The sequence below is a fragment of the Gambusia affinis genome, linkage group LG05 (genome assembly GCF_019740435.1).
Source record: "Gambusia affinis linkage group LG05, SWU_Gaff_1.0, whole genome shotgun sequence".
In the NCBI taxonomy this organism is placed as follows: domain Eukaryota; kingdom Metazoa; phylum Chordata; class Actinopteri; order Cyprinodontiformes; family Poeciliidae; genus Gambusia; species Gambusia affinis.
The window spans coordinates 16269112-16282735 of record NC_057872.1 but is presented as its reverse complement, the minus strand read 5'-3'; the positions used below and the strand labels follow the sequence as shown (position 1 = coordinate 16282735).

The window sequence follows — 13624 nt, the reverse complement described above, 5'->3', positions numbered from 1 at the left end:
TTCCTGTTGAGTCTTAATCTAATATTAAACTATAAGTGTATCTTTTACCTTCAAATGAGCTCATGATGCTTTTGCTATTTAACAACATTGGGACACAGGCATCCAAGCAGAGAGCAGAAATAGCCCATTAAATCCTCCTCAGAGAAGAACCAATGCAGAAAACAAGAGACTGCAGCTAGGAAAAAAAAAAAAAAACCCTCTGCTGAATACTGCGCTAAATCCTATTTCCTTATCGTTAAGCCTGCAGAAACTCTGTGTCCATCCAGCTGAGACACATCGAGTGTGACAGCCTCTGAATCATCTGTAAAGGCTCTATAGGCAGTTTAAATATTCTCTGCCGCAGCTTAGGTTTACTGCTCGTTTTTTTCTCCTTCACAGCTACAACATTCTCCAACAAGGCTATTTTAGAGGAGTCAAAGTGCAGCGACTTAGGCAGGAACAAGTGAGGTCACCACATGACATAACCCAAAGACTGTTTTCCTCCCACTCAGTTTAAAAAATGATCCCTTCAATGTAAATTAACCTTTACATGCAATTTTCAGGGAACATATGTGCTGAACGCACACGTGTACTACCAGGATTTACGTGTTTGTGTTGGCCTTTAGCTGGTTCCAGTATGAGAGACGGCAGCACAGCACTGACAGGACTCCCTGGTGGCGCTGGCTGACCCACTTTGACGCGATACTATCCCTAATGTGACCTGCTGCAGAGCAAGAGGACACGCACAAAGAAGCACACGCCTACACACACACACACACAAAAACATACCATGCAGCCGCCTGCTTACAACTCCTAAAGGACGGCCAGCCAAAAAAGTGCTAAATACTCTCTACGGTTTACTTTTTCCTCATCCTTCTCCTCTGAAGATCATCAACTGAAGTGCTATCTGATCCAGCTAAACTACCTATCTACATCCTGAGCGACCTCTTTTAAGATCTACAATTAATCCAGCCCGTCTGTTTTAAGTAGGGGAGCTGATATAACAAGATAAGCATCTTAGAATAACAAACAAGCCATCAAAGCATGCTTCTTTAATTGAAGAGAAATAAGACAAATCTATATTAGGCACTGAAATATCACAGTGGCCTGGGTTTAACCAATTAGGATGTGAAGTAATTTATGACCGCTTCTGCCGTTTCAGAACTGAAGCAGTGTATCAGAAAGGTGCGAGCTTCATATAACAGAGCAACACAGTAACTTCGTAACAGGTAAGTAACTTCGTATTTCATGTGTTACTTGCAACGTTTGTATTAGTCGAGGAAATCCTCTCAGACTGCAGTGAAATCCACCGAAAAATTTCCTTTGCAAAATGTACTACACCATATATGAAACATAATCATGATAACAGTGCAAGCAGCACCTTTCTCTGCCTGCTGCAGATATACCAATTCCAACTCGTGTTCTGGAAAGAGAAAAAAACTCGTAAGAAAAATTTCTTATGAGTGTATACGTAGAAAATAAAGGATATTTTCAGGATATTAACTTGTATGTGTTGGGGGAAGACAAATGTGTGCCCACTCATGCATTATCGTTGTGTTGAGAAATACTTGTCCTTATACAACCCCAAAAACATTTTCTTTTTACTTATATGTGAACTACCATAGTGCTGCAATTTGAGAGGATTACTGCCAAGTTCAGCCTCATCATTAGTATCACATCATTCTGACTGCTCAGAACTTCGTGACTGATTTCTGACCTCCAGTTTTTGTAATGCTTTCTCTTCAAGAACTCCAACTTTTCCAAATCCAGCTTGTTCTCTGATAGACAGAGGTTGAAGGATAAGACAAATCGCCTTTACTGTAGTCTGTTCAGCTTCCTGCTATCTGCTGAACGTCTCTCTCTTTTGGAGCCCTGATGAACTTCAGAACGGTGTCGGAGTATTGTAGAAAATATCATTTTAAATAGCTCCTTACATCTCTTTGAGACTTATGTGGTCATACTGAAAATGGATCTCATCAGCTTTTTCTCATTCAGTGTCAGCAACCCCAGCACAAAGCTTGAGTTAATAGTCAGGGTACAACAAGCCTCAACCAGTCACAAATCAGTTTCTCTGTGCATTTCTAATTCTATAAAAATATTTTCCATCAGATTCCCCTGAATCCACCAACCAATGATGACCTGGGCATCGGCTTGAGGTTCTGATCCAGGTATCACTTTAGCTGACTTCACACAACTCCAGCTCTCTTATCAACCTTTAGTCTATTCATTTTTGACAACCTTCTGATTGTCTTTGCAAACCTGTATTGCTAACATGTATACAGCTTGGAGAAATTTTATTTATTTATCTTACTCCAGAGTATTTTATGTTCAACAGCTGGGGACTTGACAGAGAGTATCTCATTTTACACAATAATGGAAGAAAGACAAAAATAAAGTGATGTAAGGATTCAAATCACAAGTTGCTTTGAACACACTTAGGTTGGTTGCTCACCTGAACACAGCATCATAGAAACAAGAGCTGGTAAAGAAAAGGCGGTTGATGATTTGAAGCATTTCTAAAATAATACTAAAGTCTTAACAACACCATTTTGTACTTGCACAGCAAAAGAATAATAAAATCGAAGTCCTATCCTGACCTAACAAATGTCTCGGCACACAAAACTTAAACAAGTTGGTTAACAGCTCATAGTGAGAAAACCTCATCATTGCATCTTTCGTCTCTTACACTAATATAGAAACTAAATGATCTGAAACCATCTTACTTAGAAAGCTTAAATTCCTAAATATTCAAAATTTCAGACAAGTCAAAAGGTAATTTGCCTTTCTGTGTAATCCTATAATTTATAGAGAAACTTTAAGTTTCATATTACTTAATGAAACTTATTACTTCCTATTGTGATATTTGATCATTTTACCCAGTGCATGAAAGTGTTGAACTTTTGCTTACTGTTTTTTTTTTGTTTTTTTTTTTTTAAATTAGTCTGACAGGAAGCAGGCAGCGAGAAGAGGGAAAGACACTCAGTAAAGGAACTGAAGACAGGACTCAAACCCAGGACGTCTGTGTCGAGGTCTATAGTCTCTGTATATGGTGGGCCACTCCAGCCATTGTTCTATGCGAAGCCCCACTCTTCTGCATATTGTTGATCCAAATGTCATAGTAATGCATTCTGGCTCAACTCTCATCAACTGACTCTTCAACAGCCGCAGGAAATGATCAGTTTCACTTCCATTACGCAAAAAAATATGTTTCACTGCTTTATTGGCTCTGCAGCAGCCAACAAAGAACTATTATTTTGCTAAAATGTTTCAATAGCCATTGTTTTAACTAGGTTATTAGACTAGCAAGAACATCAATGAGTGATAAAGATTAATTTAACATCTAAACAGTGTCTGACAGTTTATAATCTCAGTCATGCTGTGCAGGGTAGATACCAAAGGTCCAGTCAACTGAATAAACTTTTCTTAAGAGTTGTTCAGAGGAGCAATTGTGCTTCATGCAATTCAGCTTTCAAAAGTGAATTGAGGGTAACCACACTGCTTTATCCATTAGGAAAAACTCAACCACGTTGCATTAGTGGGTTTAGTAGTATTCCAGAATGCATGCCAATACTAAGACTGCCGTGAAAGGCAAACCTTAACCAGCTAAATGAGCAGGGAGATCAGACAGACAGTAATCTAATGTGCTCCGAGCAGGTGTTTCTATTTTTTGTTTTTTGTTTTAAGAAAAAGCTAAAATAAAGCAAACTAAATTAGAAGTTTTGTATGTTCAAAGAGAAAGGCCCAAAGCAGTAGCCTTACTATAACAACAGAAACATGGCATGGCTTGCACCCAAGTTTGCATATGTCAGCAGAATATATATTTTTTTCCTCAGATGATTAATCTATCACACCAGTACAAGTACAGTTTTTAATAAGGAAATTACTGAAGGTAAATCACCCGACTAATTAACATACAATTAGATTTAAAAAAACAAACAAAAAAAACCCACTACTTCGTGTACATCGACCAGCTATTTTATTAACTACACTTGTTTAATTAATGGAAATAGCAAATCACATAACAGATCAACACATTTCTCAATGTGGTAATGCGGTTTAACTTCAAACCGAGTATTAGAACTAAGAAGAAAGGGAATTTCAATAACTTTAAATGTGGCACTGTAGGTGCCAGACAAACTGATCTGAGTATTTCAGGCACAGTCAGTCAGAATGGACCAACTGAGAGATGATGTCCAATTATACTTCACGGTCCAATGTGTTTATTTTAATCAGGAACATTTAAAGGGTAGGAGTCTCTTGGTGACTCTTAGTACCAGTTAAGCATTGTTTATACGCCACAGTCTGCTAGCGTATTACTGCTGTCCATGACCATTTCTTTATGACTACAGTGCATCCGTTTGATGGCAACATCTAGCAGGATGATGTTCCATGTCACAAAACGAAATTCTCTCAAACTGACTTCCTGGATGTGGTAATGATTTCACTGTGCTCCAGCCGCCTCCGCAGTCACCAGGTCTTAAACCGGTAGAGCAGCTATGGGAATTGGTGGAAATTCATGTCATCGATATGGATCAGGCAAATCTGTTGTTTCAATACAGACCAAAATCTCAGAAATGATTGTGACAAATTGTTGAACCTATGTTCCAATATTAACTGGGTGTCCAGTCAGAACTGGACAGTGAAAAGTAACAAAGTGTACCTAATAAAGTTTCCATACTCACATGGAATTTAACAAACACATGTTAAATTACAATGTTAATTTGATGTGGTCATGTCAATTGAACAGCTTTTATTCTTTCGCTGAACAGTTCTTGGGCTTTTATGTTCAGAAATCCATCACAATAAACATGCTAGAGAACAGAGAGTACTTCTTCACAATTTGCTACTTTATGAATGGTTGAATGAGCAGTTTAAAAGGGAAAATGAGTGTTATTAAAAAAAGTACCACCTTGAAAGTTGTGTTCACCAGATTCAAAACATACTGAATAGGTACTCAACACAGCTGTAGCAGGTTGCATTCCCAGGTCAGGCTATTGAGCAAATGTCTTCGTCTTCTCTCTTTGCCCCACTTCCTGCCTGTCAACTGTCAAAAAGGGGACTAATGCTTTTGTAGGATAAAATTGTACCACCCAAAGATAACAAAATATAGCTTTTTTTTCTCTCGGACCAAATGAGAAAGGAAAGCTTTACATCAAGTCTTGGTATCTATCCCAGCAATGTTTATCCGATGATAGCTGCTGTGAGCGATGGCAATGTAACAAAGATGGGTGACCTAAGTTTTGGTATGAGGTCCTGATGCATGTGTCTGTTTGCATGTGCGTTTAATCTGGATGAAGGAACAATGGCATTCCTGTGCTCGGAGCTCCAGGTGGCTGTGGAAACCGAATCCTTAACCAAGCCTCCTGGCACACAGAGTCCCGAGAGCGCCGAATGCTGTTGCCTCCCTCCAAAGACATGGGCCAGAATAGAGCTATTGTTTCAAAGCCACCTCAGCGCAATAGGAGGACCAAAGACATGCTCAATGTTAAACTGAGTAAATATTAAAGATTGTCATCTTTTACATGACAAACTGAAACTAGGTGAAAGTATGAGAACATACACATCTCAATGTCATACTTCACAATGTTAAACGAAATCATTTGTTGAAAATAAATAAAAAAAAAACTCATTCTGAACCACCAATATTTTGTTATTGCACAATCAATGCAAATATAAACACACACTTATGCATGCTAAATGAGCTACAAACCACATGTGACAAACAGCCAGACTTTCACATCCTGTACATTTGACACCTTCATTTACCCAACCCCTCTGAAGAGAGGAAAAAAACCCAGACATTATTCAGAAAGCTTAAATCAGTCATTGAACATCTGGACATACAAGCACTGCACATGTGCTGCGTCCTGGCTGCAGGGTTAACAAAAAGGCCAGGAAACACATCTACCGGCTTCGACGGCCTTGAAATGAGGAACATGATTCATTTCCTTTCAATGCCTGACAGTCATGTTTTACCACAGTACTGAGCTCAGTTGTGGAGCCCTGAGGTGATATTTTGACACAGCCAGGACAAAAGCATTCATTTGGTCGAATTAAGTTTGTTTCTATGTTGTTCAGCTTCACCGCTCACAGATTTTGGTTCAGACAAAATGTGCAAAAACATTTCCTTTCAGACTCCACAATATATTGCAACACCACCACTGCAAACGATATGCATTTTGCAATGAAGTGCTTGGACTGCACAAAAATGTTAACTAATTATTTAGACTATGACTGTAATATATTTACTGACACTATATGTTAGTATAGTGTTAAGAAACTACAACTAAGTGGTTTCAAAGCTAAAACAATAGATGTTGGGCAGAAGAAACTAGTTGTTGGTTTGGAAATAGCTGATTAAATAAGCTAACATCACCCTCACAACACCTTGTTTAAAGATCCTCAACAGAACAGAGAGGAATTCACTCAAGACTTTTGTAGCTGTACCGTAAATGGTGAGTCAAGCAGCTCTTAAAGGATGAAGTTACATCTGTTTTAGGTGGAGGTTGCTAAGAAAGTTATAGCAGCTTCTAAAAACAAATTTACTCTAGTATTATACTAAGAGACAAAACACCAGATATAAAACTGGCCCACAAATATTTGTGTGTCAGAAAAAAGAAGAAAATTACTATGGCGTGTGAGTGAGTAAGGTTGACCACAGTGTAATTGTAGAACATATAATTCTGATTTCTTGTAAGCTTTAATTCCATATCTGAAGTGTTTATATCTGATAAAATTTATTGTTTCCCAACTTAGACATGCACCCAACTTTTGTTATTAAAAACATTTAGAAATAATTATCAGACAGATTTTTAAGAGTTTGCAAAACTGTTAAAAGTCCCAAAGCATTTGAGTTATTTTTCTATCAGTTTTATTTATATCATAAAAGGCAGAAAGAGCCAATTTTCACACTTGGTAACCATGTATACTGCCTCTGGGTATCTAAATATTACAACGGTTCTTTTGATTTCTCAGAGTCTTGTTGCACTGACTTAATTTATTTATTTTTGCTTATTCTTGAGGGATGAAAGGTAATCACATTGATTAAGTTTATGTTTACACTAGAAAAGCACCAATCAATCATTACCATAGCCTCTGATCAGCAGGGGATACACTGACATTTCTTTTTATCAGCTTTATTGAATCAAAAGTAAAAATTCCCATGATTATTGGTCAATAAATACATGAAATAACAACAGATACTGTTATGGACTTTAATAAGAGACTTTTATAAAAGTAAAAATAGCAGATAAAAGGTTAAAGAATGCTTTTAACGAATGAGGGAAAAACTTGTAATTCTTTGACTTTCTGTTGGATTCAAAACAACCACTTCTGTCTAAAAACTGGCAGAATATTATTTCTCTTGTGTTAAGTTGACCAAACTCAGAATTAAAAATAAGTTTGCTTTAAGTTAAATTGCATTTAATTAAATTACAACACTCGTCGTGGTTTATCATGACAAAAAGACAGGCTTAGAACTACACAAAAAAAAACATTTGAAAGAGTAAAATGTCATTTAAGTGTGATTGTAAGCTGCAATCGGGGCTGCACAGTGATGCAGTTGGTAGAGCTGTTGCCTTGCAGCAAGAAGGTCCTGGGTTTGATTCCCGGCCCGGTCTTTCTGCATGGAGTTTGCATGTTCTCCCTGTGTATGGTGGGTTCTCTCCGGGTTCTCCGGCTTCCTCCCACAGTCCAAAAACATGACTGTCAGGTTAATTGGGCTCTCTAAATTTTCCCTAGGTGTGAGTGTGTGTGTGAATGGTTGTGTGTCCTGTATGCCTCTGTGTTGCACTGCGACAGACTGGTGACCTGTCCAGGGTGAACCCCGCCTCTCGCCCGGATCGTAGCTGGAGATAGACACCAGCAACCCTCCTGACCCCATTAGGGACAAGGGTGAACAGAAAATGGATGGATGGATGGATGGATGGATGGATGGATGTAAGCTGCAATCAAAGTAAGTTAAGAAATTGGCTCAATTATATTTCCAGACCTCAAATCAGACCTAGATTTTTATACATTTATGTGAGAGCCTCTGCCACAGGGGATAAAAATATATATGCTCAACTTTTCCTCTCTTCTTAAGAGACATGCGAGAGCAAAATTAATTTGTTTCCTGTCAATCATACGTCTTCATCCTCTGCTCTGCATCCATGACTCTCCTTGGATTGATGGCAAATCCATTTTCTTATCTCTTGAGATAATTACAGCATTGTTAATGCATGCTCACTAGAGCACAACCCTTCATTACACACATTCCCTGACATGTCAAGCTCTAACCACCCAAATCAACTCCAATAAAAGGTTCTCCAAGTGATTCATACCCTTAAAATGTGATAAAGCTAAACATTCTGATCACTTTTCCCCCCCCCTTTTTTATGTCATAGTTGATCTGACCTCTAACAGAGCCCTAAACAAGAGGTCAAACTCTTGTTTAGGGTTCATCCTCCCAACCTGTAATGCAACACTTCAGCTCTAATGTTTCAGGGGGAGGGAAAATAGGAAACCACACACACACACACACACACACACATTCTGCATTGTAAAAGCATGACGATCAACTTTGTGCATGTACTCCTTCCTTTTCTGCTCCTATTCATACACATGCAGACGGGGTCACAGTCATCTGAATCAACCCTTACTAAAAGTTACTGCAGCGAAATGCGGCAAATGTGCGATTATTTTTTTTAACCTGGCAGTGGCCCGTTCACCGCAAATCAGCACTCAAGGTTGAACACGAAACGCCAGATCTCAGTGAGAAGTCTTCAGAACGATGGTTTTCTGCAAAAGCGTGCAGTCCGTGAGGAGTATTTAGAGGTGTGTTCGCAGGAAAAGCAAGTGTGGAGACATAATGCGAGTTGCGAGGTGATAATCAGCGTGTTAAACGGAGAGTCGCATCACATCCCAGTTGCTCGGCTGCTTCTGTCAACAAGAACGCATCAGCTCAGCCAGCCGAAGCTCCACTCCGCTGCTTGCTGCTCCTGGATGTCGTTAGAACGTCGCTGGCCAGCAGCGAAAACCAGCGGTGGAACATGAGGCTCAAAAAAAAAAAGAAGAAAAAAAAACAACCATAAAGAACGTGTTTCCACGCGTTTTGTTCGCTTACCTGTTGTGACGGGTCACGTCAATCTGCCGAGGTGGCGCAAAAGACCGCAGGCTAGCTCCGAGGCAGAAAACTGACGTTGATACGGTACAAAGTATCACCGCTAAGTTAGCGGGCTAGCTAGCTTAGCGAGCTAACGATGTGGGGAGAGTGGCTCCCTGAGAACGGTCGAGACGAACCAGGCACCTAAAAATTCAGCCAGTCTGCTGCGCGTGTCTCTTTTTTCTGATCTAAAAGGACACCGTCCAGACTCAAAAATCGCTACAACGTAATTAAATCCATTTGAGAAAGCTGGGAATGTGAGTGTCAGTTCAGTCTTCAGTGCCTCTGCTGCGCCGTGAACGCTGCTGTCTCTCTCCCGTGTGGACGTGCTGCCTCTGCCGCTGTCTGTCTGACTGGGAGATAGAAGCCCGGCTGGCTGCTGATGTGCAGAGCAAACACTAGCAGCATCTCTGCTCATCCCTCCCTTGATTTCCTCAACCCGGAAGAAATACTACAACTGACCCCATCCTCTTATTACATGGATGCATGTGAGATGGTAAAGATGCGCTAATGCTTGATTGGATTAATTAAATTATACCAGACTGACAAATAAGGAAAAACAAAAAGCAACTCTGTTCAGATTATGAATGATAGGGCTGAAGATTAGCAATAATGTGTCAGACAAAACAAATCAGCAGTCACATCAAGCTCTTTCAAAACATGACATTATAAGGGGATATCCACATAGACTCTTATTATCAAGTCAAATCAAAGAGGTTGAGGGTAATGTTTATTTCTAATTAAATTAAAAAAAATTCATTGTAGGTGATCACCCCTAAGTAAAGGCAGCATAATTAATAATGTGGAAAAGTATTTATCTGTTACTGATTCTTCTGTTTTTGCTTTTTTGTAATACTTCAATGTTTCAGATTATTAAAAAAATTTTCATATCAGACTAAGCATGACCAGAGTAATAAAAAGTAGTTTCCAAATTTGAATACATTTCATTTCTTAAAGATGGGCCATGGGGTTATTATGTATTTTTCAGGCACATAATTCTATTTTATGGTACAATCAGGTAACTGTGTTACCTTCAGTTGTTATAAAAATGCTGTATATCAAACATGAAATTTGACTTTGCCATGTAACACATTGAAACTGGCCACTTTAAAAAGCTACTACTCTTTCCGACACTCTGCCTTCAGCATGTCCTCTCAACAAAGCTTCTTCATGATCCTGTTTACAGTCATTCTTTGGAGAGTTGGACTGAAAGTAGTTTATTTGATGATCTCAGCAGATGCATAGTTTCAGTAGGTGTTTGCTAAGGGCTACTGCTGCTTCACTGGTCGAGCTGAGTGGGGGGCGCAAGGGAGGAGTGCTCTGTTAGCAGAAGCTCTGCTGGGAGCTTAAGCCTCAAGGCGGAGCTTTGGGTAAACATGTGGTGCCGCAGCTTTGAAAGAGCAAGCGTTTAGACACCCCCAAATGCCTGCCATGGGAGATTAAAGGATTCCTTAAACACGCATGAACAAATCAAAGAAACACTCCATGCATGTTTCTCATTAGGGAATAACATTATAACATAGTATAAAACTTGATTTTGTATAATACGCCCCTTTAAGAGAAGAAAACCAGACGCCTTATAGAATAGATATCACCCCCTGATGTGCTTAGAACTTTCCGATGGATGTAATTTTCTTCCATTTTCTTCAATATTGTTGAATCATGAACATCGACCTCAACTGGACAAGTAAGGCCAGCAGTATTTTAGATGTTGTTGAAATTTTTCAAGGACATTTCTGTAAGCTGACCTATCACTCCTGAAGGTTCATCAGATTGTCTTCAGCTGCGGATAATAACCATTGCTGTGGTTTTCTGGTATCTCAAAGTCTCAGACCTTGTAACCCTTTTCATACTGATAGAAGTCACCATCTCATTTGTTCTTGAATATCTCTCTGTATAAGGCTTTTCTATTTAAAACATGTTGAAGATACTTTATACTGTCAGAGAGTATACTGTCAGTCATCAAGCTTGAGCGTGGCTAGTACAACACAAGCTAAAAATGTAGTTAATCACTGATCTTAAATAATTTAACAAGGAGGTAATCACTTGTTCACAAAAACCTGGTTGGTTTGGATTCCCCCACCCCCTATTAAAGGGAATCATCTTATGTAAATGTTTTTTTTAATTGGGTTACCTTTGAGCAATATTTAGATTTGCTATATGGAATCTGAAATATTTAGCTATGACTCAAAAGCGTAATAAAATAAATCTGCAAATTCTTACACCTGTCACTCACAGTTGTGGGACTATGAGAATTATTCTACATAGAAGGGACTCTTTAAAACACAAAAAGATTGTAGTTTTACTAAACATGTGATTAAATAAATAAGAAGTTATCCACCTCTTTCAACAATATTTATAGTTGTCGCCAATGTAATGAACACCTTCCTCGCCTTTAATCAAAGATACAGTGTTTTAGAAGCACTAAGTCTACACCAAAAGTCACCAAGTGTTTCATGTGGAATACAATAATTAAAACAAATTGTTTTTACAAGAAATTTGAGACTTGCCATCTTCATTACAGAGTAGCAAAGTCGCTTGTGTAAAGTACAGGATTTGTGATCTCGCATTGTATGTATTTGACAGCCTTTAATTTACAGTTTATAAACCTTAGAAAAGGAAAAAAGAAAACCTCTGAATATTGTCCTTATTACCTACTGTTTTTCAAAACTAAGATACCTTTACTGTAGTAGCACAGAGTTAAATAGGGACAAAACTCACCCTCATCTAGGGCTTCTGCACAATAGAATGTATCTCTTATTTAGTATTCATCAGTAGGAGAAGTGGCATTTTAGTAGTTAAAGTTTAGCTTCATTTACAATATATAAAACTTTTATGTAGGAATATCTAAAAAATAAGCTGCAATACACTTCTGGAGTATGTGGGAAGCAGTGGCAGATCTCAAGGTCCATAACCTTTATGGGCCACTACCTGCAAACAAACCATCAATCTAAAAGGAACTCAGACAGAGCCAATGGCTTGACATTTATGGCTACATTCTGAGGATAAAAAAAACTGAGCAGGAGTAAAAGGTAACAGAATAAAAAAAGTGAATTCGTTTCTTTTTTTGCACCAGAAAGAAAAGTAGAACTGTCTGTGGGAAATGGGAAAGTTACAGAAAGCTATAAATAAGATGTCAGTGGCATTGCTCACTATTACCACCTCCATCAGGGGAGTGCTTAATCGTCTTGACTGCCAGGTGCAACCTTTTTAGGTACGATTTATTGCCAGAATAAGAGACGCATTTGGGAATGCTTAGATTCTTGCCAACGCGTAGCAAAGCTATCTACCTTGAATCAGCAGTTTCATTTTCTTCTGATATTCCCAATTTTCCGACTCATTTGCCCCGATGGTAAATTCTGTTTCTGATTGGTAACACAGCCTCCAGGTGCAGCTTTGTGATGAATTCATGGCAGCTAATGATCTGATGTGTGAGATACACTTGAGTACACATTTTTAGACTTACACCTACAAATTGGTCTGTGTGAGTTGGGTGGCATTACAGACAAACCATTGTTGGACTTAATGATGTCATGGAGGAGCAACCTGTCAATTTTATGACTCGACTGTACCTGCAGAAAACTTCCTGCCTTGGCGTGATGAGATTTATGAAAGAGCTACATCCACTCTTGTATAGGAAGCTAGATTTAACAGAGAGCCACCTGGTGTAACAATATAACACGCAAAAGGAACAAACACCTTTAGAGTGATTTATGTTTATGATTACTTATTTTGTTTTGCAGAGAAAATTTAGCTTTGGCTTAGAATTTAAGGATGATATCAAGTTTTTCAGCACCTCCAGGGGTGACTGAAGACTTGTCATTTTCCAATTATCTTATTAAGCCACAGCTTACAAGAACCTGCAGGATTTTCCAGCACTGCCAGATTGACCAACTTGGTTGGTTTGATGTATTCTAGTTATTATAGAGCCAGTTATTTGTTATTGTTTACTTTGTACCTGCCTTGTATATTCTCACTGTTTAGTGGTTCAGACCACAGCTGCAAAACTCTCCAGGAAAAACTTCTCCTGCATTGGTTATAGCATAATCAACATCACATATAAACATAAATGTACGCTCTGACAGCTGAAGGAGGAACAGCTTATCCTGCTCTCTGTCTCTCTCTCTCTTGTCCTTACTGATAACTTTGCCTGAGTTATTTTTAAAGTCACAGTTTGTATAGTTATATTTACATTATCGACATCATAACTGGATTACTTCAAACCTAAGGACTGTGGGATTTCCTTACTCTTATTTTTACCTTACTTTTCCTCATCTCCAAGTTGAACCAGAGCAAAATGCCTCTGGCCGTCCCCAGGGACATTAGCAGTATTATACAACAATTTCAGCCTATAGAAATGAAGATTCAACAGCACGAGGTGAACTTTGAGATAAACGCTACCTGTGGAAATGAAACATCTCTTCCTCAAATCAACAGAGAGGTTGTATGCCCCGCACCAAGCAGCCCACCCTTCAACGCTCAGGGTGCGAAGCCGAAACAAAA

The 13624-nt window shown here is 38.8% G+C and overlaps 1 protein-coding gene across 1 annotated transcript in view; it reads right to left on the bottom strand.

The window, feature by feature from the left end:
* Nucleotides 1-9575, bottom strand: part of galnt1 (UDP-N-acetyl-alpha-D-galactosamine:polypeptide N-acetylgalactosaminyltransferase 1) — a 61403-nt gene extending 51828 nt beyond the window's left edge. The window contains exon 1 of the mRNA XM_044117421.1: nucleotides 9083-9575. The gene's annotated coding sequence lies outside the window, so the exon portion shown is untranslated. The remainder of the gene's footprint in view (nucleotides 1-9082) is intronic.
* Between the last annotated feature and the right edge of the window lie 4049 nt (nucleotides 9576-13624).